Source organism: Ambystoma mexicanum, chromosome 7p (genome assembly GCF_040938575.1).
Source record: "Ambystoma mexicanum isolate Mex_15411 chromosome 7p, UKY_AmexF1_1, whole genome shotgun sequence".
NCBI classification, from domain to species: Eukaryota; Metazoa; Chordata; class Amphibia; order Caudata; family Ambystomatidae; genus Ambystoma; species Ambystoma mexicanum.
This window is the reverse complement of record NC_090939.1, coordinates 959,774,898-959,799,601: the sequence shown is the minus strand read 5'-3', so window position 1 is coordinate 959,799,601 and position 24,704 is coordinate 959,774,898. Positions and strand designations below refer to the sequence as shown.

The 24,704-nt window shown below is 48.6% G+C and overlaps 1 long non-coding RNA gene across 3 annotated transcripts in view; it reads left to right on the top strand.

Annotated features, from left to right (window-relative positions):
- Positions 1 to 24,447, top strand: part of LOC138526483 (uncharacterized) — a 612,646-nt gene extending 588,199 nt beyond the window's left edge. For all 3 annotated transcript variants that reach the window (XR_011283579.1, XR_011283577.1, XR_011283576.1), the window contains one exon: positions 24,150 to 24,447. This is a non-coding gene — a long non-coding RNA (uncharacterized lncRNA). The remainder of the gene's footprint in view (positions 1 to 24,149) is intronic.
- The last annotated feature ends 257 nt before the right edge of the window (positions 24,448 to 24,704 follow it).

Sequence of the window (24,704 nt, the reverse complement as noted above, 5' to 3'; positions counted from 1 at the left end):
CAGGGTCCTCCTGCCCTCTAGCCGATGCCTGCCCCTGTGATGTTGATGGCCCCGAGCCATCTTCGCTCCCTCCTTCAGCCTGCTGCTGCCGTGCATGTGCCCTGCATGTCGATGCCTGCACGTCCTCCTCCTGCTGGGGTCCAGTTGTTGGGGTGGCCACCCCTGCTGGACTTCCGACTCCCGACTGTGGCAGGGATGTGTCCTCCACCAGCCTGGCCGCTGGGTCAGGGACAGCTCCACATGGTGCCCAGGTGATACTTGGGCAGGAAGATGGCACGGAGGATGACTGGCCCATAGGGGGTGCAGTTGAGGAGGGGGTCGCTAGAAGCTCCAGCACAGGGAGGAACCCAGCCTTGCTGACCTGTCCTAGTAGGTCGATGCAGTCAAGGAGGTATTCGAAATGACGTACATTGTCCTCACGAGAACCCTGCACGTCATCCCAAATACCACGTTGATGCAATGCCTCCCCAGCTAGGACAGGCTCAACACGGTTCTGGATTGCCACGTCCACAGGGTGAGGAAGGCCAATAGTTGTGTGTGCATCCCCTCCCTGAAAACGGGTCTGGACGAAGGCATCCCTGCTGGTGCCGTATGATGCAGTCACAGGATCGGGGACAGGATTACACACAGGCACCTCCGCGGCGGCCTGTGCTGCTTCCTGTCCCTGCCCCTGGACTGCACCACTAGCACCAGTGGAATCCCCTGTCCAGGCCCCGTGCATGGGCCTTCCACTGCTTCCTCCTCAAACGAACCCCCTACCAAGCTGGATGACTCCGTGCCATCTTCCTCTATAGGCCCCTGTGCGGGCTCAGCTGCCGAGGAGTCCACCTCCAACCTCTGCCGCTTTGACCTTCCCTCAGCAGCAGCGGCCGCAGACGTGGCACCAGACTCCTCACTCCCCGAAGAGATGCCAACTTGGGAGGGGAGCTGGGCCTTGCGTCTCCGGCTGGCGGTGGGATCCCTGTCGCTGTGCTCCGCAGCACCACCTCCACCCTCTTCATCAGTCGACGCTGCCGACTCGGAGAGACAGAACACAGGCATCAGGGCACTGTACAGTGGTCTGATACACAGATGACAGTTGCACATGAGTGGCAGTCTCAAACTTTACGGATGGCATCAGACTCCCCAACACACATATCATTTGAACCCACACACATGCACAAATTAACAGGAATGTTGCAGCAGGCAGCAGCATCCATACACATACAACAGCATGAACATCTGATGGTTAGGCTGACGTCACATGCAACACAGGGAGTGCCGAACACATGCACACATGCCACCAGACATACATGCATCTGTACATCTCCACCACCTGTCACAGTGCAATCATCTGAGTAACAAAAGAGACTGCTCAAGGGATGTGGAAGGACTTGAGAGCTACAAACTATTGGAACATGAGGGTGGCGTCCTGCCACACACATTTTTAAAGTATTACTCTGCATTCATATTTACTGCAACGATTGTGCCATTTAACATGCCAAGTATCAATAAAGCTGTATACTTATGCTTAATAGAAATGGGAGCAAGAAAACACATATACAGTGACTGTTAGCTTATTTATTTTGCTGATGTCAAGTAAACATGGGTATAGTTCCCCATAGTATTTTTAGTTTTTTGAACAACACCTGCCTAATATTTGGCAGACATATTGGAAAAACAAGAGAACAGAAAAAACAAACATAGAAATGGGTTCAAATGACTCATAAATGAACATAGATATGCCAATACAAATACATGAACGCAAGGCAGTTATTCAGCAATAAATGCTACCGGGGTCACCCTCTGTACATGTCAAATTTAGATAATGGGCCTCATTACGACCCAGGCGGTAAGTTACCGCCTGGGCCGTGACTTTACCACCATGGCGTAAACTACGTTTACGCCATGGTGGTTGGCGGACTTACCGCCCCATTCCGACCTAGGCGGGGCGGTAAGTCCCCAATCCCCATTTACCCTTCCCCATTCCCATTTTTGCCCCATAGGGCATAATGGGAGTGGGGAAGGCGTTAATTACGCCACCGTAAATTACGGTGGCGTAATTAACTCCATGGTCCCTTAGCGCCATGGATTTTAACACCTGCTAAAAGCAGGTGTTAAAAGCACCATGGCGCTAGGGGACCTCGTAATTGGCGGTAAGGGGTCGGCGCAGCTAACGCTGGCGTTAACCCCTTACCGCCAGGGTCGTAATGAGGCCCAATGTTTCTTATAGAGTGACCCCCATATGATCACATAACACTTAAGAAGTGAATTTGAAAACAGTGAACTAGAGCTAGCCTTCACGAGTACATCCTGTTGTTGTTTCCGAGGTGTACTGGATATTGGGAGGTAACCAAGTCTTTGGTCTGTGCAATCATCCACAACTATGTCACGTCTGCCAATGGGGTTCCTACATGTCTGTGTCACATGCATCCATGGCGTATCACATTTGCACACATGTCAAACACACACACGCACATGTATGCCGTGCACATATATGAAGGTGGAACCAGCATCCATGTGTCACACCCCTACCATGCCATGGTACATACACAGAAATGCCAACATGTATGCATCCCCAAATGCATTTGTGCATCATGCATTTGAACACATACACCATTGATGTGCCTCACACATGACTGGACTCACATGTGGCAGGCTCATGTCCCTGCACATACACATCCATACATGGGCCTTTCAAGACATATGTCCAAGCTGCACACACCTGGCACACCTCAACATGCACTGCATCCAATCAGTACACATGGACACTTACCGCTCGACTCCGGACAGGTATGCCTCTCAAGGACCTGGCGGTGAAGCGCTGGGCGTATATGTTCCACGACCCTCATCTGGTCATCAGTAAGGTGGACCCGGCACCCCTCTGCATCCGCTGCCTCCAAGAGGCACCGGGCCTTCCTGAGGTTCCCGGACCTGAAGTCCTCCCAGCGCTTCCGGACCTGTCGTATGTCACGGGCTGCCACTCCCTCCACGTTGATGCAGCCACAATGTCCTCCTTCCAGATCCTTTTCCATCCATCATTGTCGGCGCATGGTCTTCCGAAGAGGGAATCATAATGCACCAGGACTTGCTCCACAGGATGCCAACTTCTGCCACACTGAGGCTGGTAGCCCTCTGCCTCTCTGGCTGGGGGTGTCCAGTGGTCTCTGATGGTGTTTGCCCCGACATGGCAAACCCCGAGGCAGGTGTGGGTGGGCAACTGGGTCCTGGTGCTGGGCTGTGGAGCGATGGAACTTCAGTCGGGAGTCTTCTGTTCCAGCAGGCTTGGTCACAGCAACTGGACCCCTGCAGATGGCTGACGTGCAGGCACCAAATAGCAGGGCACGTGGCCAGCAGGCAGGCAGCAACAGATGGCTGGTGGGAGTCGGCTTGAGGTTCTGGGGGGCAGGAAAATGGCCTTCTGGTTAGGAGCGTGGTCTTCCGTGTGTTGTCGCGTGGCCAGCTTGATACGGAGTGATTTGGCACGTGAAAAAACTGCGCGTCCGTGTGTAATTCGAGGAAAGGCCCTTAGCGCGTAAGCGCGTCTGTGGCATAACACGCGCGGGAGTTCCCCTCATCACGGGTGCATAGTGATTCAGCACGTGAAGAAACAGCATGTCTGCGTGTTAATGCGTGTAATTCGAGGAAAGGGCCTAAGCGCATAAGTGACGTGACACGCCAGGTGTTTCCCTCAGCACGGGTTAAAGGTGAGCGGGGCCAGCAGTTCGCTGTACGTGCCTTTCGTGGAGACTGACGGGTGTTGCTTCTTCTGGTTGTTTTGCACGCCATCATAACTTCACAGTGGATCAAGGACATATCTCTTCTTTTGGCGGGTGTATTGGCTACACGTGTTTTTCATTATCATGCTAGTCTGACGGTGAGTCACGCACGCTATTTTTCCCACTGCGGGTGTCCCTGTGTATCACGTACCTGTTTTCAAGGTCATAGTAGCCTGTGTGTCCCACGCGTACGTGTTTTTTGGGTCCCTGGGTGCCACCGCGTACTGCGGGAGGTTAATTCCACACACGTGGGCTACTGGGGGTTGCATGCACGGTTTTACTGCAGTTTTGGGGTGCCTGAGCGTTGTGTGACCCGTCACTTTATGACCGGGGTCACATACAGCCTTGCATGTGCACAGGGGTGCTGTTAACATCTTGTACCCCGCCCCCTTAACCCCAATGGCCCAGGACAATTGTCATGTACACCTCCCATTGGCACTACTCCATCTGTGCCGGCACTACTCCATCTGTGCCATGGTTGGGAGGCCACGAAAGGTGAGGGGTGCCTCAGCTGGGCGTACTCCACTTGGCGGGTGTGGTCAGGGATGTGGCCGGGATGACCAGGGAGTAGGGGGACTCCAGGGTGTCCAGGATGCCCACAGAGGATAAAGAGGCAGGGGTGCACCAGTTTGGCACGATGTTGTGCCACATGTTGGTGCAGTCATGCCACCATCCCCTGTGGTTACGGGAGATGCAGCTCTTGCATCTGGCACTGGCACCCATGTGACCCGGCAGTCTGTTTCATCGACTGCCATGGGCCCAAGGGTAGTGGTAGCTGCAGGTGCAGCTGTGGACACCACCACCCAGGCTCAGGGTGGGCCAGCGCATGCTGAGTTGGCACCTAAAGAGTCCCTGGATGAATTCCAGGAGTTCAGCAGGCACAGGGTAATTGCACGCAGCGCTGCCCTGACCGAGGCACATGTCCCTGGGGCAGTATTGTCATCTGCTGCCCCGAGCAGCCGGGTGTCGGCAAGTGCATGGGCTTAAGCACCTGACAGCACCACGGCTGTGAGTCTACCATCCAGGACAGTCCCGGTCAGTGACCTTAGCACAGCAGATGTTGCTGCGCAGGGTCATTTCAGGGGCACCCAGCAGCCACCGACGCAAGTCAGGGCTTCCATCCTTGTTCGACCTGCCACTCCCTTGGTTCAATCCACCAGCGCCACTGCCCATACTGATCAGGGTGGCATTTGCCAGTCAGGGTCCGGACCACTGTCCAAGAGGAGGAAGGTTGCACCTGCAGTAGAGGCTGGGACCTCTGACACAGCTCCGGCCTCCGGCACGCCGAGGAAGAAGCCTTTATGTGTGCAGGAACTGGACTTCCTTGTGGACTACATGCAGGAACACAACCGTGATATGTTAGTGGGGCCGAATTGTCACACTACGGCTGCCCATCGTATGTCCCACTGGAAGCATGTTGCGGATTGTGTGAGTGCATTCGGACATGAGGTGCGCACAGCTCAAGAGTGCAAAAAGCGTTGAAATGACCTCTGACGCTGTGCTAAGGTGAAGCGTGCCTCCAATTATGCCATGACTGGGTTCACTGGTGGTGGGTCACCAGCTCAGGAGGAAGATCTCGCTCTGCACAAGTCGATCGTTGCAGAGTTCATACTGGCAGAATTGTACAAAGGAGTGGGAGGGATGCTGGACTTTGATGCCCGGTCCAGTGAGTGTTGTCACGTGTTTGTCCAGACCATGTGTGGTTTGCTTGTGTGATGTGTTGTGCTTGACTGCCACTACATGTTATGTGTACTTGTTTGTCATGTGTGAGTCATGCAATGCTTCACTGATGCGTGCCTGCTGTGCAGCATGCTGGACATGTAGAGCAGATGGGGCCTGTCCTCATCACCACACTTGCACCCTACTCACATGTTAGTCACCCGGCTGCCCCTTCAGTCCATGTTCCAGCTCACTGGCCCTTCTGCGTGCAGCCTGGGGTGTCTTTCCACTCAGCACTGGGACTATGTCATCACATGACTGAGATGCATGTGTGTTCTGCCTGCATGCAGGTACTCCACGTAGGCATGCTCCCTTGCCCCTCCACCCCCCTGCACTCCAATTTCACCATGGCACTGGTGGGTATCATGTTGGAGTACTGCAGTGGCTGTTCAACACTCCTGTGTACATGCACACTTCCCCCTGGCAACCTGCCAGACCCATACAGTGGGGTACATCCTTTGTCCTTGATGCAGGGTGTCTCACTCGGACTGTGCAGATGGCAGATGCTCCGCAGGGACATGAGTGCCCATTCATGCTCCATGTGCATTCCATGCATGCCCCTATGTGTCCTTGCCCAGATGATCATTGTAGTACGTGTCCAGGATGACCTACATTTAATGGCATTTGATCATCAATTCCATACCCACTCTAGCTCAGTCCTGCATCACGCACATGTTTAGGGTGTCACAGTCTGTGTGGGGCACAGGCCTCCCCCTGTTTCAGGCCCCCTGACTCTGTTCAACTGGTTTAGTGGCTTCTGCACACATGGTTGTACTACTGAGGGTTCATCATGTGTCCTGCTTACTGTCCCATTCTCATCTGCTGTGTTGTCAGTTGACTCAGATGATGCAATTGACGCTAGTCAACACTGCCTGCCAATACACAGGTCTCTGGTCACCCTTTCGCTGACATGCAATGCCTCCCTGCATTTTCACTTAGGGGGTGGAGGGTTTGCTTGTAGCCATGCAACCCATTGCATGCACATTGCATGTGATGCCTGAACCTGCCCTTACACTGCCTTCATGTTTATTGATAGACATCATAATGTACTTGTTCATGTAGATAGTGGGTAACGTACACATTTTCAGCACTGCATCAACCCATTTCTGAGCCGTGTTACACCGTTTTACATGCTTACTCACTGCTGCTATGTCAAAGTGACCTGGCATGCATGGTCAGATTTTCATCCCTTCTCTGTCATGAATGCCATGGGTACAGGTGCATCCTGTGACACATGTACTCAGTATTGGAAATCCCTAGTGTTTGTTTAGCAAAGTTGATTGGTCAATCTAGGACCTATACCAACTGGCATAGGGCGCAGATTCAATGTAGCCTGCCAATCGAGTTATAATGACTGTGGAGCTGCCTTCAGGTGTGTATGTGTACACTTTCACATACATCAAAGCAAGCAGCGTTGTAGCTGCTTGCTTTGCTGTATTGGATGCTGTTCATGTTCACAATACAGGTCTATGGGGAAAGGGGTGTTTTTTAACGCTTTCACATGTACATATGCAAGCAGCTTCAACGTTGGGTAGTGCAACATTGTGGCTACTCACGTATGTGTGTGTGAAAGTGTTCATTTACACATGTGTCTTCTGCAGCTTTTTAGTTGACTGACTAATATGTAGTTGATTGACGTTAATGCTGGTGAGATTTCAGCATTGCCCATGTTATGTTCAACTGCCATAATCCTGAAGGTGCACTTTGTGCAGTATGTGTATGCCCAGGCCCACTTAGCTAATATGGTGGGGCCTGGTCGTGAAGATTTTACACAAGGAATGATGGAATAGGGCACATTCATAGCACAATGTGCTCAATCAGGCCCTGAGGGGTATTGTGGAGGCTTCATGTCTTTATTGATGAAGTTATATTGGTGATGATGGTTTAGTGATGCATGTGTACATGCATATTACATGTGTCATTGTGTGTTTGGATTCACTTGCAGCAGTGGTCAATTTGCAGTTAAGACATGCTTATGGTATGTGCCATCTCTTTGTTCCCATCTGTCTTTTCTGCCTGTGACATGTGCCTGACTGAGGTGGTGTCTGATAGAGGTGATATACTATATTTTGTACTTGTGTAGGCTTTAGTATTTAGACACATCCATTTCTGCTTTTGGGATGTGTTTGCATATAAATGCCACTGCATGCATGCCAGGTTCTCATTTGTGTGTGACATGTCTGCTTCATGTGTTGGCTGTCGATGTGATGTCTGTGTGTGTGGGTTATGTGCTTCTGACATGTGTACTCATGTTTGTTTTTTTCCCCTTTTCAGATGATGACGCAATGGAGCCAGAGGATGGTGTTGTCATGCAGGCACAGGGTTGCTATCACACCAGCAAACAGGCACAAGTGGGATCGTGGAGAACCCACTTGTTTTCCAGACCATCGTGTCAAGGGCTGGCAATGAGTCTAGCCCGGATTATCACTCTGACAACAATGTCGAGTTGGATGTGCGTCATGTCCATTCGTCAACGGTAAGTGATTCTGATGTGGACGCTCCTCTGTCCGTGACACCTGCACTGAGGGGCCAGACGGTGGCAGGACCTCCGCCTGTGGTGGATCGGGACGCACGGGCACACTCCACACCAGTTGCCGATGTGCCTGGGGCATCACGTCAATGGAGGAATGTAGTCCTGCAGCCGCAGCCAGTGCCAACCCAACAAAGACCGTGGCTCCTTGGGCCCCTGCGGGTGTCAAGCCCAGCAACGTGGTGCCTGTGCATCACCGGGGTATACTGAGTGGGAGCAAGCCATGGTGGTCAATTCCGAACAACAGGGGGCAGCAATTGATAATATCGCTTAGAGCATGGAACGTGTGGCCCAATCCGTGCTCCCCCCTGCTAGGCAGGTGGATCTCCAGAAGCGGGCGGCACAGTCCATGGCCCGCTTGCTCAGGCTGGGCATGGCGGCCTCAGACCGGGCACGCCGGGCTGAAATGGTGTCTCTGCATCAAGCAATTGCTGCTCACGCAGAGGCACACAGGGAGGCCCTGAGGGATGACCATCAATCCCTCCGATCTACTCTGGGTGTGCTCTTGATGACCCAGAGAAAGTAGACAGAGGAGAGGTTGGAGCAGCTTGAGAATACCATCTCGGCTGAGCTACGTGCTTGCCGGGAGGTGTTCCAGATGTCCTGCCAGGCCATGCAGGAAGAATTCTGTGTTACACGTGCTACCTTGCAAGAGGAAGCACGCGTATGACACAAGGTTCTTCATGCTGACCTATGTGTCATCGCCGCACAGAACCAGGCTCACCGGTCCCACAGACTTGCTGCCAACGAGAGGGGCAAGCTGCGCATAGGCGTGGTCAGGGTACTGTGCCACGTCCACCTTTTGAGTCAGAGGGTGAGGAGGACGATGATTTATCTCCCACACAGTTTGGGCTGTGCAGGCGTTGAGCCCATGGAGGTTTTTTTTTTATATCAACATCATTGCATGTGGGTGTTGAGGTGCACCCTGTACCGCCCCCCTCCTGGGTGCCTTCCCCCCGGGTCATATGTGGCCATTTTTTATTTTTATAGTTAGTTTAATTAGGTAATATAGTTTAAAATTGCTTGTCTATTGTGCATTCATGTGACGGTATGGTGCTTTGTGGCTTTTGAAAGCATCCACTGTCTGTTCCAGATGTGCCCTTCAAGCTTGTCTCGTGTATGTGTTTGCAGCGTGGGGTCCTGACTCACATATGCCACTCCTGCTTCCCCTATCCATGGGGGTGTTACAACCATTTACATAAGGGCATTGGACTTTCGTCATATCTGTGGCCTGTCTGCTGCTGTACTACTTGTGTTAACATCCCTAGTGGGGATATTGTCTGTTTTCTCCACAGCATGTCTGCAATCAATTTTGGTGAGTACATCATTGATATGTCCATTTATTGATGTTGATTGTGATGTATTTTCTTTTTTTGCTTGTAAATGTGCTTGATGCACTTCATGTTGTAGACAGTAGCCTGCACCCTTTGGCTGTCAAAGTCACACTGATGGTGGGAGGAGGTCGGATGTAGGTCTCAGACATGGCCCAGTGACAACCAGCATGAAGACACACACACACAGGAAATTTGCCAGCCTTATTAATAGCTTTTATGCCCTTTCTGCAGGAAAATGAGCCTCCAGACTAACTTTCCCAGCAGACACGTGGCCAAGAACTACAGAAACCTGGCCACACCCCAGGCAACCTTCCTCCAGGCCACCTTCCTCCAGGCCCCTCGCACATGCATGCTAAGTAGCGCCAGTGCTGGGGAGCTTGGCCAGGCTTTGGGGAAGAAGCGCACAGTACAGCTAAGCCGCGTTGAGGAACAAATTTCAAGTGGCTTTACAAGTTGTCTGGGGCACACGCAGGGGGCGTCGCCCATATCCTCGAGTCCCCCCTGCTCCATAGAGGCTGAGTTATTAGCACAGTAGCATTCCAAGTCAGAAACGAATACAGCGCACGGGGCACCCAGCGATGCATAGACTCGAGTGGAGTGCATAGCATTTGCATTTGCAAATTGCCACGTGCACTACCTATTGAAATCCGTGGCTGGCAGAACACAACCTGTACTGAAGTTGCACCTCACCACATGCGTCTAGCAGCTCACCCAAGGACCATTCTATCATGTGTGATTCTTAACACATTGGTCTTCCATTTACTGCGTGGCCACGTGCGGTTGTTTTACCGCATTAACAGTGTATGAACCATCACGGGGGCAAGCAAAAGTATACGAACAAAGCAGCAGACAGAGTGTTTGTTTGGGGAGAAGTCACTTAGTTTGAGGCATGAATGGTGTTGTGTGTGTGGTGAAAACACACACAGCATAGTAACTCACGCTCTCTTTGCAGCATTGAACTGCTCCTGTTACCGAACACGAGAGTGCACAGGCAGGAGCCAGCACTCACCCCAGAGATAAGTCTCTCTTTGGCTTGCATTTGTCCCATTTTGTACAATGTGCATGAACAACATGGTTTCTCTGATTGAGTATGTGTTATTGTCAATAGTTGTATTTTGCCTACTTTTCCTTGCCCATCCACCTCCCCTCTCGTGCCCCTCTTTCTGGTTATCCTGAATACCGATGCATATCCAAACAACGGATCCCTGACCTTTCCTCGCCGGGGTCTCGGAGGCCTGTGTAAATTTTACCTTGCAGTTGCCCAGACCGTGGAGGGGGTGGTTGGTTCGTGCCACTTCTGCGGCTGGAGACCAGAGCTGTGTCACTACCCATCAGTTGTTGCTTTCCTCATTGATTATTACTGAAAATGCTACCCATCCTGTTGAACCATTGTAGAACTGTGCTATCTTGGTTGTTCCATCAATCTGCTTGGACATGTGCTTGGCCATTTTCAGCAACTTCAAGTCATCTACTGGAGACTCTTGCAGGGTTTTTTGGTGGCTACAGGCTATTTCCCTGGTTTGGGGGTTTGGCTCCTTGGAGTTCTTTGCGATTTGGTATTTTTACCAGTCAAGGTGGCCTCTGAGGGGGCTGGACCCTATTTACACACAAGGTAGGACATGGAAACCAAGGGGTAGGGGGACCCTGAAGCCAGGTAGACTAGAAGGAAGAAAGTTACAGACCCCAGACACAGTTCTTCAGAAGGTCATGGTGATGTGTAAATGAGGGAGGGCCTTTTATTGTTGGACAGTACGCTTGGGCTACAGTGTTTGGGCACTCTGACATTGGGCCTCATTCCGAGGTTGGTGCTAGTCATGGTGCTATTAGCGCCATGACTAGCACCATTACCGGTACCATGTCCGCCCTCGTTCAGTGAGGTCTTACCGGTCTAGTCCGACCTTTGCGGGACCGGTAAGTCCCCATTGAAAATGTCAATCCCCATTCCCATTTGAGCCCCCATAGGGTGGCTTTTTGGTGGCTACAGGCTTTGTCCCTGGTTTGGGGGTTTGGCTCCTTGGAGTTCTCTGGGATTTGGTATTTTTACCAGTCAAGGTGGCCTCTGAGGGGGCTGGACCCTATTTACACACAAGGTAGAACATGGAAACCAAGGGGTAGGGGGATCCTGAAGCCAGGTAGACTAGAAGGAAGAAGGCTACAGACCCCAGACACAGTTCTTTAGAAGGTCATGGTGATGTGTAAATGAGGGAGGGCCTTTTATTGTTGGACAGTACGCTTGGGCTACAGTGTTTGGGCACTCTCTGACATTGGGCCTCATTCCGAGGTTGGTGCTAGTCATGGCGCTATTAGCACCATGACAAGCACCATTACCGGTACCGTGTCCGCCCTCATTCAATGGGGTCTAACCGGTCTAGTCCGACCTTTGCGGGACCGGTAAGTCCCCATTGAAAATGTCAATCCCCATTCCCATTTGAGTCCCGATAGGGCTCAATGGGAATGGGGAGGGTGCTAATAACGGTACCGTAAATTACGCTACTGTTATTAGCTCTGAAGTCCCTTTGCGGATCCCGTCCATAACGCATGGTAAAAGCAGGCATTAAGGATGGGGCCACAAAGGGACCTCGTGGTAGGGCGCAAAGGGTTTACCGGCACCGATGTCCTTAACGGCGCCCGGTATCCCTTTGCGCCCTACTCGGAATGATGCCCATTGTCATCGTGGGGTACTATGTACATGATGTGTTCTCCTGGTCAATGGCTGTTCCTGTGTTGTTTACTTTTCAGGTGTCAGGGGATTGTTGTGGTTTGACATGCTGGGGTGTACACATGGGCAATCTTCACATGTGATGTGTACAGGACACTGAGGATCACTTGATTTAAGATGCATGTATTGTGTGCATGTCCCTAATGACACACATACTTACACAATGCTCCACCACACGTACAACCACCCTTCCATGCCCACATGTGCACACAGATTGCCTTCTCTGGCATGTTGTGTCCCTGCAGTGCATGATGTCCTTTTTATGTGATGCTCAAGGTGTATCCCCAACACAATGGCTGCTCACTGTGCTCTGTACTGAGAAGTGTGTTGCAGGAGACACACACAGCACATGGGTAAGGGATTAGCAGATTTGGCTTGGCCAATGTGCATGAGAACAGGCATTCAGTCTTTTGTTGATGGTACCGCGGTGGCATGCATTTGTATATGACTTTGTATGTGTGGGAGGTTGTTGGTCAGTCATTTCATCTGATTCCATGTCAGGTGTGATTGTCTCAGGCCTCTTTCCATTTATCACATGTCACTTCGTATCTAATTGGTCATGTGTTAGCCTTTTGCTGTTGCATGCCATGTCATGGTGTGGCAGACAAGGGTGATGTGGGTTGGGAGGGTTTGGGTGACATACCAGTGATTGTCATGGCATGTTTTGCAGGGGGTGGTGTGTTACACACCTTGCATGTGTTCCTTTTGGTCACACAGGATTGGTTTTGTTTAAGTAGCTAGGGATGCACACAATGTAGCACTCCTGTGGCAACATTCTCTGGGTAGTAAAGTTGTGACAGTTGACTGTCTCTTTGTCATCATTGATTGTCACCTGGTATGTGCTAGGCCTGTGTGCACTCCGCAGGGGTGGGAGTTTAGGTAAAAGATGTGGCCACAAGCTAGGTCCGGGCTGCCTCACCACGTGCGCTTTCCCCTCCCATGGGCAGCGCCTGTGCCTGTGGTTGGGGATGTGGGGGCACCACCATATCCACCGGTATGTCCCGCCATGTTGCAACATTGTGCAGGACACATGCTGCCACAATGATCCTGCACATTACTGGGGGTGCATATAGTAGCTGGCCGCCAGAGCGGTCAAGGGAGTGGAAGCGTGACTTGAGCACTCTGAATGTGCGCTCCACCCTGCCCCTGGTTGCAATATGGGCAGCGTTGTATCTTACCTGGGGTGGTGTGGTGGGGTTCCGTATTGGCGTCATCATGTGGTTGCTCAGAGGGTAGGCACTGTCCCCTGGGGAGGTTAGGATGGTTGTCATTAGTTGGGTTTGTGTATTTGTCTGTGTGTGACATGCATGTGCGCAGACATTTGTACTCACCAATGAGCCATGTGTCACCATGCTTCCCAGCTTCCAGGTCCCGGCTTAGGGCAGACATTCTGTAAATGAAACTGTCATGGGTAGACCCAGGATAGTTTGCATAGACAGAGGTGATGATTCCATGGGCATCGCATACAACCTGTACGTTGGTGGAATGCCAGTGCTTGGGGTTTTGATAGATGTGATCAGTGGCCCTAGGTGGACGTAGGGCCACATGGGTGCAATCTATGGCACCGAGCACTTTGGAGAAGTGTGCCATCCTGTAAAAGTCCTGGACCACGGCCTGCCTTTCTGCGGGTGTTCTGGGCATGTATATGTGCCTGCGGTCTGAGGGGCGCGCAGTCATGATTGCCAACACCTGGTGTAGGCAGCGTGACTGCGTAGCCTGTGAGACACCCCTGACTATGGCAGTTGTCTACTGAAATTACCCAGTGGCCAAAAAATGCAGGACATTGAGTACCTTCTCCAAGGGGCTCAATGCTTGGGAGCACAGGGTGGGTGATGTAAGGTCATCTTCCCACTCCCTGAGCAGGTCTAGGATGATACAAGGTGGAAACGTATACCTGCCATAGACCTGGTCATCAGGCATCCCAAAAAGGCTGGTCTGGGGCAAAAAAATGCAGGGCCTGGCTATTCTCCTCCTCCTGTGGTGTCCCACGATCAGTGCTGAGACAAATGGGCATTCATCGTAGCTGTATATATGTGTTTGTTGTTTGCGCGCACTTTTATACTGCGCAGGGGGATGCTTCCGCCTGCCTTTGTGTGGCATATGTGTTGAGGCCTGTGCGCGTCTTTTGGAGTGTGCAGGTTTCCCGTATTCGATTCCATGAATATGTGTTGTTTGCGTGCTTGCGGGCGTTCCATGTATTTCCCTGCTGTACTTCCCCAGTTACGCCTTCTTTTTCACGCGTTGTTCCCCATTCCGCATGTTCCGCCCCATGTTCCTCTCCCTTTTGGTGTGTGTGCTAACGTTGTGCGTTTTCGCTGTGTGCGTCGCACACTGCGTTCGGGATGTTGCAGTGATGTGTGCGCCCATGTGCGCCACGCGTGGATTTGGCGCACATCCAGGAGAAAACACACGCAGGCCCATCCATTCACGCTTGCGCCAGCTTGCGCCATGATTTTCGGCACACATTTGTTCCATGAATCGCCCCTTATAGTTTTGACAGGTACAAGTTTTAGTTTCGTGCTGCACACCATGCTCAATTTCTTTAGTTACTTCCAGGAAAATGCTACGCTGTTCATTATTCAGTTGTGATTTCAGTAGAGCAAAGTTTTCTTCAGATTCCTCATACTGACACATGGTGTTTTCTACTTCAATCATGGCTAATTCTGCCTCATTTACTATGAGTGGCTCTCCAAGAGGTTCTTGGCTTCCTGCAAGAGAAAGTTGACCTCTCTCTGGAGTGTCTACATTTAGTTCTTCCTCTTGTTGGCGTTCATTGTCCAACATGTTTCTATACTGTTTGAAATGTATATCTGTTATAGTGCTTTCACTCGCATTGAACGCACCTTCATAGAAGGCATGTGTGTCTAATAAATCTTCTTCATTCCTCCATGGTTTAAAAAGTTGCAGTAGGGACATGTAGTAAAGCTCTCTATGTTGAGGAGTTTTAAATGAGAGCTTCATATGAGCAATGAGGCTACGTCTGGTAAGTTTAACAAGGCTGCTCTCACAACTTTTGACTATGTATTTACCTTTTTTCTCATCCGGTTTAATATTATTTTTGTATGAGATTTTTTGGGCTATGTGGTATAGACACATGGTTTCCAAAGCAGTTCTCTTGTTTGGGTAGAATGTGTCCAATAAATAGTTTTTCAAAATGTCCTGGCTGTTGGGATCGTTTTGGCTATTGTTTTTATGTCTTGGTACAATTTTAGAACTCTTTTTCTGGATGCTGCAGGACCAAGGCTTAGCCAGACTATGTTTTCAGATTTCCCATATAAGGCTGTTCCAGTTCAATGGTCTGCAGCTTCATAGCAACCACATTGGGCCTCATTACAACCCTGGCGCTAATGGTTTAACGGCGCCGTTAAACCATTAGCGCCTGATTACAAGATCCCTAAGCGGGTTGGAGGCTTTAACTCCTGCTTTTTGCAGGCGTTAAAATCCAACCCGCTAAGGGACCTTGGAGCTTATTACGGCAACCGTAATTTACGGTGCCGTAATTAGCGCCTTCCCCATCCCCATTATGCCCTATGGGGCAAAATGGGAATGGGAAAGGGCAAATGGTGAATGGGGAATTACCGCCCCCGTCAACCTTGTCATGGGGGCGGTAAATCCGCCATCCACCATGCCGGAGACCGGCATGGACCATGGTGCTCATAGCATCATGGTCCAGCGCCTGGGTCGTAATGTGGCCCATTGTCTATGGCAGAGACATTTTATGCCAAAGCTGTATAATTTTTGTGACAGTGGTTTGTCAGATGATATGTCATCCGATAGGTCTTTCAGCTCTGTTTTCTCAGCTTTAGTAAAGTAGGCTGTGACATATCATGCAACTGCAGTGGAATTGTCTGCAATGTACTGCACATCTATGTTTGCATTCCCCAGGAGGGCAATGATTGCATTGTAACCATTCATGTACTTTGATGCTTCGCGTCTTTTAATGCAGTATGTGTTCTTAGGTGATTTGCCTTTCACACTGTCTAACAGAAGACATGAAGATGTTTACTTGTCCTTTTGCTTGAACTGGTCTAGGGAACCCAAAGCAGCATTTGGTGTAGTATTTGCCTTTGTTTTTATATCTGCATTGACAATACTTGCCACATTTATGTCTTTGAAACAGCAGATGTTGTGCAGGTAGCTCACTATGGGCCTCATTACGACCCAGGCGGTAAGTTACCGCCTGGGCCGTGACTTTACCACCATGGCGTAAACTACGTTTACGCCATGGTGGTTGGCGGACTTACCGCCCCATTCCGAGGTCGGCGGGGCGGTAAGTCCCCAATCCCCATTTACCCTTCCCCATTCCCATTTTTGCCCCATAGGGCATAATGGGAGTGGGGAAGGCGTTAATTACGCCACCGTAAATTACGGTGGCGTAATTAACTCCATGGTCCCTTAGCGCCATGGATTTTAACACCTGCTAAAAGCAGGTGTTAAAAGCGCCATGGCGCTAAGGGACCTCGTAGTTGGCGGTAAGGGGTCGGCGCAGCTAACGCTGGCGTTAACCCCTTACCGCCAGGGTCGTAATGAGGCCCTATGTGCGCTTTCTGAATGATTTTGCAAGTGAAATATTTGTGAATGAACTGCAAAACAGTGGCATCACTGTCCTGAACAAATTTAGGAGCTTCTTTAATCCACAAAAGCATGTGGATCTGTGGTGCTCCTCTGGATTGATATTCTTTTCTCCAAAAGAAGTGTTGCACTTGTCAGAGGGGAGGAATTGTTTTATTACAGATGAAGTCCAGCATGGCAATAAAGTGGTGATGGAAGTACCTTGACACACTTACAGGGTCAAGAGAGCAGAGTTCTCGTGGTGTTTTCATGTATATCCCTACCTTGTTTATGCATAGGAAATTGTGCAAGTCTTCCCATGCATACTCTGCACAACTTAAAGTGACAAACCACGTGGGTGGGCCAAGGTTGCGTAGCATACACCATGCATCTGCGTGCCATCGGAACCAGTATTCTTTTGTACCACGCATGTTTGCCAAGAGATTTGTAATGCTTGACTGCAAAACTTCATCTTTCTCTTGCACCTTTTAAAGTAGCAGCATAGTGGACATGTTTAAAAAAAGTGGAACCTGTTTTCAATGTGTGTGCAACTCCGTAACATAGAGTTGCTAGTTCACTTTCAAACAGGAGGTGGAATATGTGTTCAACGTTGTTAGGCAGAATCCTGTGCAGTTCCCTTGGGGACCACTGCAAAAAGATTAAGACTACAGGAGTAAGCAGTAAACCCAAATGGTAGCAGTCTGTACCACCCAGATTTACCTGGTAGCTGTGGCTGAGCAGTCAGACTTCTCTCAAGAAGAGTAAGGCAATATATAGAGTATACGCAATAGGGCTAAAAACACAGTGGAACAAGCAAACACTGACCAGAGCTTTGTATCAAAAGTATATAATTATTTATTTAACACACGCTTTAGAAAATACACTAGCACTATAAGTCAAAGCAAGTTCAAAACACAATCAGAAAAGTATTTACACCTCCCCTAGCAATTACTAGACAAGTCTAAGTTAAAACACCACTTTTTGTCAAAACAGAGGTGAGCGCATAACTTAGATGGCACTCCAATAATTAGGTTAAAGGGGGAGAAAAAGGCAGAGCATAAAAATAAAACAGTTCCCAACACTTTTCTAAGTCCAAAGCAAGTCAGTGAAGGCAGTATATACTGTAGCGCCAAAGTTTGTAGGCCAGGCCCACTTTAAATGGAGCAAAGGGAAATGTGCCCAGGATCACACGGTTTAAAATGCACTAAAAGTCTTTGCAGAGTGTTCAAAAGAGGATGGGGTGATTCGAAAAGTAAAGTTAGAAGGTCTGGAGCCAACCCAGTAGGAAAGCCAAGGATTTAAGGGTCACCTTTAGCAATCCAAAGAAAGGGAGGCCAGGTGGAACACAGTACCTTAAAGAGAGAGGAAGCTGCAGTGGCGGCAGTTGTTCCTGGCAGTGGATGCAAGTCGTGGATTTGACCAGGGAAAGAGAAGATCTCGTCGAGGAGGAACCTTGTAGTCGTTGCACTGCCCAGGGAAGAGACCAGCCGCGGAGTTCATCGGTAAAAGGTGCGTTCCTTTTATTCGCAGTCAAAGTGGTGAAGCTTGGCTATCCGATCGCCGGGGTGCTTGGCACATGCGAGTCGACCAAGAGATGTCTTTGGAAGGCGAAGTGGCAAACTGGTTGATCCCACCAGCTCAGAGGGAGAAGACTCTTCCAGCAGAAGATCTCCTCTTGTCATCGGGAAAGTGGTGAGGTCGTTGCAGCAGGGCTCCACCGGTGGTGTCGACGTTGCAGATGGCTCAGCTTCTTCCCTCTTCGGATTTCTTAGGTCCTGTGGTGACTTCTGAAGTTCCAGTCCCAAAAGCCCTGCTTTTATGCAGAAAAACCCCCATTCAACAGGCTAGCTGTCACTCACACATGCTAAGTGGTGAGCTGGGCGGCTCACCACTGGCCCAATCAGAATAGAGTGCGACTTGAGTTGCTAAGGCAACGCAGTCCAGGGTGCCAATTCCCCTCCCCAAAGATTCTGTGGAACCCAGACAGAGTGGCACCATTTGGAGGGCTTCTGTGGAGAAGCCCGCCAAAAAGTGGAACAAAGGGCTCGACCTTGGTCAGAGTTACAGAGACAGACACAAACGCAATTTTAGAAAAGAGTTCTGACATTGTATGGCGGTTTCCAATTTGCGATAGCCTTGACTTTTCTGGGGTCCATTGCAGTACCTTCAGCAGAGAGGATGTATCCAAGGTAAGGTATGCTGGATTTATGAAAAGAAAATTTCTCCAGTTTGGCGAATAAGTGGTGTTGTTGGAGTCTTTTCAACACTTCAGCCACGTGTTTGACGTGTTCTTGTTGTGTTTTGGAAAAGATCAATATATCATTGAGATATACGATAAGAGAATGTAGTAGAAGATCAGAAAAGATGTGGTCAACAAAGCGCTGGAAGACAGAGGGGGCATTTGCCAACCCAAACAGCAGTACCCAGTATTCGTAATGGCCAAAGGGCGTGCGAAAGGCAGTTTTCCATTCGTCTCCTTGCTTAATTCTGATGAGATGGTAAGCCGCTCTCAAGTCCAACTTTGTGAAAATGTTCGAACCCCGTACTGCTTCAAGGATATCCTAGATCAATGGTAAAGGGTATCTATCCTTGCGAGTAACCTTGTTCAGACTGCCTGTAATCAATAAAAGGGTCTTAATTTCTTGCAATCTTTTTTAGGGATGAAAAACAAGGAAGCCCGGCCGGGCTCTTGGATTCAGTGATGAGTCAATGGCATAGGTTGGTTTGGAGGTACTCTTTTGATGCCTCTTTTTCTGGACCTGACAGAGTGTACATCCTGCAAAAAGGAACGTGTGCTTCAGGGAGTAGATCTATGGAACAGTCATTGCTTCAGTGGGGAGGTTGCTCTTTAAATTCCTCATTGGAAAACACTATTTGAAACTCATGATAGCAATCTGGTAAAAGATTGAGATTGGATACAACAGAAGCATGGGATAATGGTTCTTCTCGTGGAGGTGCAGTGAATAACCCCGCTGCTCTTTCCGATAGGCAGTTTGTCAGACAATTTTCCGAACCCAACAAAAAGGGTACCTTCTGTCTAGTTGATGAATGAGTTATGTTTAACCAACCAAGGAAGGCCCAGTATCAGAGGGTAGTGTGCAGCCTTGATCAGATCAAAATTGATACGTTCTTGATGAGAGGCTATCTTCATGAGGATTTCCAATGTGTTTTCCTTGATGGGTCCTGAGAGGAGTGGTGTTCCGTCGACTCCTTCCACAGGAATAGCCATAGACTTGATTGTTCTTGGGATCTTGTTTTGTGAAGCCCATTCTGAATCCATAAAGATCCCGGCTGCTCTGCAATCAATAAGAGCTGGTACCCCTGTAAGGGTCCTGTCTTGAAGTAGCAATGTGACAGTAAGCAATACCATGTTTTGCGATGTTGAAAGACAATCCAGGGAACTCTTTACGCAATACCCGTTCATGGTCCCTTTCATGGACGGGTTGCGGCGTTTCCCGAGCGTCTTGGAGGAACAAGAGTACATTCTGACAAGGTATGTTTATCCAATCCGCAATACATACAAAGACCAAGTGTTTTTCGTCTGAGACTTTCCTCTGAAGTCAGGGGTCCTTTAGTTGTTCCCAGCTGCATAGGTTTGCCTTCTTCTGTACCTCGAGGAGGCCTTTCAGAGCGGTTGATAGGAGGTGGCACCCGACTCCTGGATTTGTGTTTTTCCCGGTTTCTCTCATGTATCCTGTAGTCCAGCTGTAAAACCAGGGTTATCATTTCTGCTAGGTTCTGAGGTCAGGGAACCCGGGAAATTTCATCTTTCAGTTCTTCGCATTAGTTTCTCCTGAAAATGGTAACAAGGGCATCATCGGACCACGCAGTTTCTGCTGCCAATTGTTTAAATTGAGTTATGTAGGAGGGGATCTCAGTGTTACCTTGTCGTGTATCCAGTAGGTGTTCTTGAGCAGTAACTACTACCTCCCTTCTACCAAACATAGCCTGTACGCTATTAGTGAACCCAGCTATATTATCCATCAGCTGGTTGTTTGTGGTAACTAGGGGAGTGGCCCAAGCCAAGGCATTGCCAGGCATGTTAGATATCATGTAGCTAAACTTTGCTCTATCGGATGGAAAGAAGGTAGGCTTCAAGGTAAACTGAACAGTGCAAGAATCTAGGAAGTCTTTAAGTTTCTTGGGATTGCCATCATACTTCCCCAGGGGTAGGGCTCCAGGGAGTAATTCTGCTCGTGCTGTCACCATCTGGCGCAGAACTTGGTTTTTGTTCCGTAATGTCTGTACCTCTGTGTTCAGAATCTGGACTGCTGAAATCAGCTGTTGGACTTGCTGTTCCATCTCCCCTTTTTCGGGTGTTGCTATCTGTTATAGATAGACAATTTTTGTGGTTGGTACTCACGTTGCATTGACGTGGTTTATCCTGAAGTTGCTGCAATTGAGGAAATTGGTATGTCTCCCTTAGACCACTAAGAGACCAAATAATTGGGCTCTCAGTAACCGGGGGCGACACCCACGGGAAACCCTCTGGGGTAGAAAACCCGTTGTCCAGAATTTCAGCAAGAGTTGGTGCTATGAAGTATTGCTCCTTGCAAGGCGTTCTGTGAGGTGGATGGTGGATGGTGATGTAGCTGGAACCTCCAGGGATAGGCTCCGTGCTCGGAAGGAGCGCGGAAGCTGTTTGAATGCAAGAAGGTTTCCGCGAGAGAATTGGAATAGCGCGGAATAGCTGATACTGAAAGGCAGCTAGGAAAAGGTTGTCAGGTGGAATATCCACAAGAGAGGAGAGAAAAGAAGGATATAACGGAGATAAGAATTGAACAGAATGAGTCCAGAGAAAAGGAATGATGAAAGAATAGTTAGCAAGGCTGAGCGAAGCGAATAGCACATGAGTGAGCCGAGTAGCGACGCACCTACCTGTTGTTGAAAGATCCTAATATCGGGGATCAGGTAGGTGTCGGTCGCCATTTTGGTACACACTAGACCGGTGCAACAACTTAACATAGGCGGAACCAAAAAGCCGCAATCTTGGTTTTCGTTGCAAGTATCTGGGATGGTGTCTTTTCCATTTTAGCCATAAAGACCTTTTTGGGAATCCTGACACTATAAGATAGAGAGCTACTTGGAACCACTGGGATTCCTCATTGTCTTCTATTTTGTATGTTATATCTACAGTATTGGTGCTCTTTGTATAAAAGGTTCTGTGCCAACACACACATACTTGGTTTGGTACTTCAGCAGATGTGCTTTTAAACTTTGCTATTTCTTTTTTGTATGTGTGTAATAGGAGGTTGGCATCTGCAAGGTTGTCGCTACTCTGTTCTAAAGTTACTGGATTTTGGAAGTGCTCTTCACTTCTAAAATATTTGCTTTGGATGTGGTCTATTTCTTCCAGGAGTTCTTTGGCTGTGCCATGTAGGAGAATGTGATTTAAATTCTCCAGTGCTAAAGCAGGACTTTTTGCGTAGTACAGTCTCTGATGAGATTTCGTATAGTAGAATGGGGTATTGTGAACATTTTGATGTGGTGCAAGGTGATTTTGCAACCAGGCCTGGAAATGCAGGCTAATGAATGTCCTTGCAGTCCTGTGTATTTGTGCACTGGACAGGAGTCCATTGTTTGTGATATTTGACTGTTTAATTTATCTTTGGGTTTCACATACTGATTGAGGAATTGCCGTAAAGATTTGAAGGATTGTTTTCCTACGTTACACATTGAGGTGCACAGCCATTTGTAGACCGGACGGATTGGTTCGGTGGAATGGAGAGTTGATTGTAAGTATATTAGGGATATCTTTCAATCAGCGTTTCTTCTGCCTAAATGGTATGGACTACCTTTTCATACCCTTGGCCACTGCTATCTATGGCAATTGGGTTTGTTTGCTCTTGTTTGTATGTCTCCTCATTTAAATATGGCTCTGTGCTGGTCATATGAATCCACTGACATGCACAGAAGTTTGCAAAGGTATCTATGATGATATTGTGTATGTTGTGAAGTACTTTTTGTAGTTTACTAATTAATTTTGTTAGTGGTTTCATTCTGTTTAAAATTGATATAAACAATTTCCTTTTGAGGAGCATTCTACTGTATACGAGAGCTTCCAGGATCAGTTTTCTGCTGTAAGTTTTAAGTGGTGAGCGTGATTTCTCCCCTGTTTTTATAAGGTTCTGAAGGATTATATGGTGGAAAAGGTTTTGTAAAATTATTTTTTTGGAATGCTTATCTGTGGCTATGTTAACATTGGTAGATGCAGTGTTAGCACTACTGATAGTTGCATTCTTCTTAATACATTTACTTTTAGTTTTACATTTTGGAAAATAGGTCACACTTTTTTTCTTGCTGTCTGGTTCCATTTTGCTCAGTGACTGTATTAGTTGTTTTGTTTGAACTTTTCGTACACAGTCTGCTAGATGTGGATGGCTATTTTGCATGGTTTGAGTTTTATATGCTCTATTTTTGCGTTGTTTCCTACAGAGTTGTTTTTTGATATGCATTCTCTTGTGTCTGTTGGAGAAAAAAGGAAAGTGTGGGTTTGGAAGTTGTGCAATGTATTTGTGTAAACTGTGCATGAGTGTCTGAATATGAGGGTAGGCATACATAGAGGGGTGTGTGATTGTGGAAAGGGCTGTTACTTTTGGTTGGGATGGTTGTACTGCTACATGTGTGTGTTCCAGTGTGAAAGGTTTGCTTCAGTGTGTATAACAGTGTACTGTGCTTGAAGAGGTAAGGACATTACGATGTTTTCACAAAACTAGTGGGTATTACCATACTGGTGTTCTGATGACAATACAAAGAGTGGACCTGCTAAGGTGCAATGAGTAAGAGTGAAGCAAGTGCTGTGGGGTTGGATAGAATTGCCTAGGCTACAATACAACAACACTGCACTGTCTCAGTAACAGGCAGAACACTACTACAGTACTGCACTTACTTTGTTGGATGTGAAGAGTAGGTTTCATCTGGGTTTTATCTTCCAGCAGAGACGTCCCTGGCTTTTTGGAGGCGGTTCTTCAATGCAATTGCAAAAGAAGGAAGTTAGTGGGTATGTGTGTTAATGGCACAGTAATAGCACTAGGAGAACGCAGCATTTAGATTGTAGAAGGATTTGTTGGCAGGAAGAGTTAGTGTGTGTGTCCAATTGTACCGCACTGCATAGGAGTGGGGACAGGGGAGCATCAGCATTGTTGGTATGGGGGCCAGTGCTTCAGTGAGAACTGTGCCCTATGGGGCTGGACCTTTGGAAGTGTGTGAGATGTTGCTGCACTATTTGCTTTGGAAATGGATTAGTGCAAGTCCTAGTAGGGTGCGAAAAAGAGCAGAAAGATGTACAGATTGGAAAGTAGAATGTTGTGTGTGGAATTTCATTAACTTTCTCACACATAGATGCTTGCTACATGAGTGCAGAAATCATTCCCTGTTCTTGTATGTATGTATTCAAATTTACAGATAGCACTGTTGGCAATGTACACATGCATTTCTTTGCTTTCCTTGCAATGGTGCATTGTGGTAATTTTGCAATGTACGCATGTGCCATGCTTTGCTAACATACATGCAATTTCCCTTTTCTGTGTGCATTCTAGTCATTTAACATAGGATCTGCCAAGCAAACGCGCTTCGTGAGAACCCTGACAACGGACTATGTGCCGAACCCGGCACCGATTTGGCTACCCAGCCCCTCTGGCGCCCACACCTGGGAGGATTAGACTACAGCTCACCTGAAGCCTACCCCGTAACTCAATTGGCCTTGAAAAAGACTTAGGTTGAAACACGCGTCGGCTGTTTGCACTTTACCATGTCAAAAATTTGGCAATCATTGCCAAAATTATGTTTTCTTTGGTGCTGATTAACCAAGAAATAAAAAACACATGTAACGACAAATACTTGACTCGACCATGAATATTAAACCACTCGCACAACTGCGACCCTATGGACTAACTTATCCAACCAGCGCCCACATTGATCCACGGATTTCTCATCCCCACAGATCTGCAACTTACATTTGTGGTGCAAATGTTCCCAGTGTGGTTTTCTTCTTTTGTTTTACAACAAGAATAGAGAGAGTGGTCATAAAATTGAAATATGTGGTTTGCAGCTGTTCTGCAAGTGGGCATTAAAGGGACATTTTTAAAGGACAC